The sequence below is a fragment of the Carassius gibelio genome, chromosome B17, assembly GCF_023724105.1.
Source record: "Carassius gibelio isolate Cgi1373 ecotype wild population from Czech Republic chromosome B17, carGib1.2-hapl.c, whole genome shotgun sequence".
NCBI lineage: Eukaryota > Metazoa > Chordata > Actinopteri > Cypriniformes > Cyprinidae > Carassius > Carassius gibelio.
In genome coordinates this window covers 6535570-6542024 of record NC_068412.1, presented here as the reverse complement: position 1 = coordinate 6542024, position 6455 = coordinate 6535570, and positions in this window count along the sequence as shown.

Below are 6455 nucleotides of genomic sequence, written 5' to 3'. Positions count from 1 at the left end.
AAGGGCTCATAAAATCACTCTGGATCCCTCACATCCAAGTCACCCCATTTTTGAACTTTTGCCATCTGGCCGGCGTCTCAGAGCCGCAAATACCAGAACAGCAAGGCACAAGAACAGTTTCTTCCCCCAGGCAATCTACCTCATGAACAGTTAAATGTTCCCCACTTATGCTTATAAACGTGCAATATCCTTATATTTATTTGTTACCCCTCCATCCTAGTACATCCCTGCATCTTTTTCAATCCTATCCCATTATCATTTATAGCACAATTGTTTATACACTTATTTATTTGGCTACAATTTTTTTTTTTTTTTTTTTGTGTCTGTGTGTTGGTGTCTCTGTGTACTGGAAGCTTATGTCACTAAAACAAATTCCTTGTATGCGCAAACATACTTGGCAATAAAGCTCTTTCAGATTCTGATTCTGATTCTGAAAAAAAAAAAAAGATTTATTCATCTTGCTGAACAAGACTGAAAGGTCCAAGTGGGTAAAATGATCCAAACTTCCCATAACTAGTCAAAAGTAATGCAAGCCTGTGAACTGTGATTTGCAGGCAAAAAAAACAAAAAAAAAAAAAACAAACAAGTTTAAAGAACTACAAAATGGACTGACTGCATAGAACCAATAAAGTAAAAAAGCATGTGTAAAAAAGCAAACTGCTCTAAATGCAAAATGTCTAAATGACTTGTTGTGCATGTGGGGGCAAAAGTTCACCAAAATAAACCGCCATGTACTATTCCGTCTTTACTTTCTCTGCACTTACAATTTTGGCCCGATTGTCTCACTAACTGAGTTTTGCAAGCGTGAGGGAGAGGGCGGATCCACCAAATTCTTGTAGCCAATAACATGATGCTCTCGCTGACTCTCCATTTGCTCTTATCCAATTGGTTAATCAACAGATCATATGCCAAAACATGAATCTTCATTTATTTCTGGATCGTTCTCATTACCAGAATGGTCCTTTTATTGTACACATTAAAAATAAAAATAAATCAATATCAACTTGATTAAAACATGATACTTTATAAGTTGTCTACAATTAGGCTATGTGTTCATACTGAATTTTGAGCTGTGTAGCATCCTTTTCTTCTTCAATAGGCTATTTATGAAATATTAGTTTATTGTTATATTGTAATTTTGATAATACTTAAAGATGGCCCAGGGTCTGCACTAGTTTAATACATGTATAATTTCACCAGTCTACTTATCAGGAACTATCCAGTCGAAATGTTTTGCAGTTCTTTAAACAGTTTCTTTTGCTTGAAAATCACTGTTCAAAGGCTTTTTGACTTTTGACAATATTTTAGTGAAAACACTGTGCCATAAGCGTAAGCAAGGAAAAATGGAAGTCAGAAGAATGCTGATAGCATGTAGCTGCAGATTCACAATAAATTAATTATACTTATGGGTAACAGTAAAATGCTGCATTTTGTTCTTATGCTTGAAACACGATTTACATGTCGACAAAGCATCTCTTGCACATGCAAATTTAATTTAGGATTACAGTCTTAAGAACACTTCCACAACTCTTACCCTGCATATGCAAATCTTTTAGGCATTAAATTACCTTCATAATTGAAATTGAAAATCATATTTAGTTAAAAACTTAAATTGATAAAATAACTCATGCACGTTCATATTCTCCGCTCCCATAAGGTTAACAGTTTTATTAAAATGCTACGCATTTAGCGCTATGTGACTTCTGTTTTATATTGTTTATCTACAGTATAAATTTGTATATTGTTTTGATTAACCTGCCGAGTAGACAGATATGAATTTTTATTCATAACCATATGGAAAATGAGTGAATATTGTTAGCTGATGCTAACTGTCTAGCTAACAAGTTTGCTGGTGCTAAGTTGGGGTACATTTCAGATATGAAGTCCAAATTTTTTATTCAACTATGAACCATCAAAATAGATTATATCTGGGGGAAAAGAAAGGATGTTATCATAGCAACTACAGTAATCATCAAAGTGGGAAGTGATGCCCTGTGGGGGCATTTGGCCAGAGGTGTTTTTACACCACAGACAAGGTTTGAGAAAAAAAAAAAAAAAAATCATTATGAACATATAATAATATTTCATATGAAGTGGCCTATATAAAATTGTTAAATAAATATATCGGTAGCACTTTATTTTACAGTCCTGTTCCTCATGTACATACTGGGCCCTATTTTAACGATCTGAAACGCAAGTGTCAAAGCGCGAAGCGCAAGTAACTTTGTGGGCGGGTCTCGGCGCTGTTGCTATTTTCCCGGCGGGATAAATGGCTCTTGCGCCCGGCGCAAATCTAAAATGGATTGGTCTGAAGTAGCTTCATTATTCATAGGTGTGGTTTGGGCGTAAGGTGAAATAAACCAATCGGAGCGTCAACCAACATTCCCTTTAAAAGCAGGTGCGCAAGTTCCATTATGGATTGCTATTATTATGGCGTATTTACCAGGCGCACGCCAGGAGCGGTTCACAGCCGAGGAGACTGATGTTCTTGTAAGAGCAGTGAAAGACAGAGAAGTTGTGTTGTATGGGGATGGGAGAAACCCACCCAAAATAGCGTCGGTTAAACAGGTGTGGGAGGAAATAGCCACAATTGTTTCATCGATTTTTTTTTTTTTTGGTTTTTGACGGACAAACAAATTTGTCAGATGTCCTTATATACATATATGTCTTGCCACTATCGGGCAAACAGGTCTGATCCTTAATTACTACTATTAGCCTGAATAATTTGTAAGCAAGATTTCACAATGATTTCCGTCTTCTCATGTGTTAATATTTTTTTAGTGTAACAATTTATGATTTGCAAAAATAACTGTTGCATCTGTGTAGATTACATGAGCAAAGTGTATGCGCGTTGTGCACGCTATACATTATGGTCAAGCTTGCGCCCTTAAAATAGCATAATGAACAACGCGCAACGCGCCACTGACTTTAGACTAGGGGCCCTATCTTGCACCCAGCGCAATTGACTTTGTACACCGACGCATGTGTCATTCCTATTTTGCACCTGCGCAAAGCGCGCTTTTCCCTCCACAGAAGCACGTCGCTAAACTAGTGAATGAACTTGCGCTCCCTGGGCGGTTCAGAGCAAAAAAGGAGGCGTGTTCCGGCGCAAACAATCCCTGGTGCTATTTTGCTGTTCCATTAAACAATTGCGCCACTGACCAGAAAAAACCTAGTCTAAAGTCAGTGGCGCGTTGCGCGTTGTTCATTATGCTATTTTAAGGGCGCATGCTTGACCATAATGTATAGCGTGCACAACGCGCATACACTTTGCTCATGTAATCTACACAGATGCAACAGTTATTTTTGCAAATCATAAATTGTTACACTAAAAAAATATTAACACATGAGATGACGGAAATCACTGTGAAATCTTGCTTACAAATTATTCAGGCTAATTGTAGTAATTAAGGATCAGACCTGTTTGCCCGATAGTGGCAAGACATATATGTATATAAGGACATCTGACAAATTTGTTTGTCCGTCAAGAACCAGGAAAAAAAAAAATCGATGAAACAATTGTGGCTATTTCCTCCCACGCCTGTTTAACCGACGCTATTTTGGGTGGGTTTCTCCCATCCCCATACAGCACAACTTCTCTGTCTTTCACTGCTCTTACAAGAACATCAGTCTCCTCGGCTGTGAACCGCTCCTGGCGTGCGCCTGGTAAATACGCCATAATAATAGCAATCCATAATGGAACTTGCGCACCTGCTTTTAAAGGGAATGTTGGATGACGCTCTGATTGGTTTATTTCACGTTACGCCCAAACCACACCTATGAATAATGAAGCTACTTCAGACCAACCCATTTTAGATTTGCGCCGGGCGCAAGAGCCATTTATCCCGCCGGGAAAATAGCAACAGCGCCGAGACCCGCCCACAAAGTTACTTGCGCTTCGCGCTTTGACACTTGCGTTTCAGATCGTTAAAATAGGGCCCTAGGTTTTTTTCTGGTCAGTGGCGCAATTGTTTAATGGAACAGCAAAATAGCACCAGGGATTGTTTGCGCCGGAACACGCCTCCTTTTTTGCGCTGAACCGCCCAGGGAGCGCAAGTTCATTCACTAGTTTAGCGACGTGCTTCTGTGGAGGGAAAAGCGCGCTTTGCGCGGGTGCAAAATAGGAATGACACATGCGTAGGTGTACAAAGTCAATTGCGCTGGGTGCAAGATAGGGCCCACTATGTAATTATTATAGTAATTACAATAACTATGTAATAACTAGGTACTAACTCTGAACCTACCCCTAAACCTAACCCTACCCCATGTAGTTACCTTGTGTTACCAGAACTTTCTTAGATAAGTACACTGTAAGTACACTATAAGTACATGCAAGTACACGTACTGTAAAATAAAGTGCAACCAATATATCTATCAGTACTTTTTTTACTTAAGTATATAAAAAAAATCTAGTACTTTCACTCGAGTAAAATTGAAAAAGGAGTACTTTTACTTTTATTAGAGTAATATTTTATTATACTTATCTGTACTTTTACTCAAGTACTTTATTTGTGTACTTCGTCCACCACGCTTTACTGTCAAATATGTAGTACAGTATTATTTGTAGTATTGTTAGAAGTTTCATTATTTTTTTTCCCTATTCCCTATTAGACAGCAGCAACCTGTAATGATGTTGTTATCAGATCTGAAAAGGAACCAAATGTTCTCTTCTGCACACTGAATATGGTTTTAATAGATAAGTCAGGTTAAGTAAAGTATATTTATAGCACTTTAAAATATGTGGGTTGATTCAAAGCAGAAAAAAAATAAAATAAAAAATAAAAACTCTTAGATTCAGGAATCTGTAATAGTACAACTTACATTTCAATTACATAGCGGCACAGTTCACATGCTTAAATACAGTTTACCATGTTTCATAATGTTAACTGAAAATCAGATATCTATACCTTTCCACAAATAGCACTTTATGTACTTTTATGCTTATGTTTAGTAATAGTAATAATACTGGGATATGGTGAGTCTATGTAACATTATGACTATAGGCTGTCCTTTGGGAAATCTGGAGTAAGGCCATATAACAACACTAGTAATACTGCAGGAAAAGTGGGAACAGCAAATTTTAAAAGACTGGCAGGCAAACCATTATTATTATAATTTTTTTTATTTTTTTTTATTTATTTTTTTCAGGGTGAATTCAGTCATCAGTTCAGGTAATCAGCAGAGGTATAATACGCACATTCACAAATCACACTTGGCGTCTTATATTGTCATATCATGTTGCCAAAGAAAAAAGCACCCCACACAATTGCAGAAAGATTAGTATTGCCTGCTGCTAGACAGAGTTAATATAGTTCTGGATGAAAAGACATCTGAAAAGCTAAAAATGATTCCTCTTAGCAACAATATAGTGTCGCTGTGAATTGGGACTATTGCCCAGAATTTAGAAAAACAACTCACAGAGAGAATGAAATCAGCAAAGGGCTTAGATATTTAGCGGGATGAGAGCACTGACATCGCATCAAGCACCACGTTAATGGTTTATGCTCAGCACTTTTCACTATGTTAATTTGTTGAAGATCTTTTGGGCTTCCAATGCACCAGGTTAACATATTTGTAAAAAGAGTTAAATGTTTTCATAACAAAATGTAGTTTGGATTCAGCCAATTACAAAGGCATTGCCACTGGCAGGGAAATCAGCATCACTAGCAAAAAAAAACAGAGTTCAGTTGTCAAAAGGACTAAGAATGCAGCGAAAAAGACTAGTGAAAGTCATGGCCTAATGATTAGAGAGTCGGACTCATAACCCAAAGGTTGTGGGTTTGACTCTCGTACCACAAGGGATTGTAGGTGGGGGGAGGAAATGTACAGCGCTCTCTCTCCCACCTTCAATACCATGACCTAAATAATTGAAACTACCATTACAGAAAGGACAGTATTTTCAAACATTAAACATGTTATTGTTATAGATCAACTTGATTCCATGTAAAATGTTAATAGTTCTGGCTGTGTACTTGAGTCACATTTGTGGGGCCCCACCTTCTCTACTCGCGCTGGTCCATGATGCATTGCACATTGTCACTTACATTATTTAGTTATTTATTTATTAGATGTCAATAACTTGTTTCTGTGTCTCAAGCAGGCTGGACAGAGTTGGTGTTTTGCTCATGAATTAATCAGTATTTTAGATTGTATTGAAATTAATGAATTGAATTGTTCATCAAAATTCACAAATTATATCAAATTCAAAACAGATGGAACAACTTTATGGCAGCTATACACAATATGACTTATAAAAACTGACCAGACTTTAAAACACTCGCCATTGTTCACTTGCCCACTTTGTAAATGGCTGCAGAAGAAAAACTGTGCATCACACATTAAATGACTAATGATCACACATTACCAGAAATACAGGTCTTTCAAAACACAATAAACATAAACACATGCCTTGTTGCTAGGAGACACAAATTTGGCTAAAAATATGAAACATATTT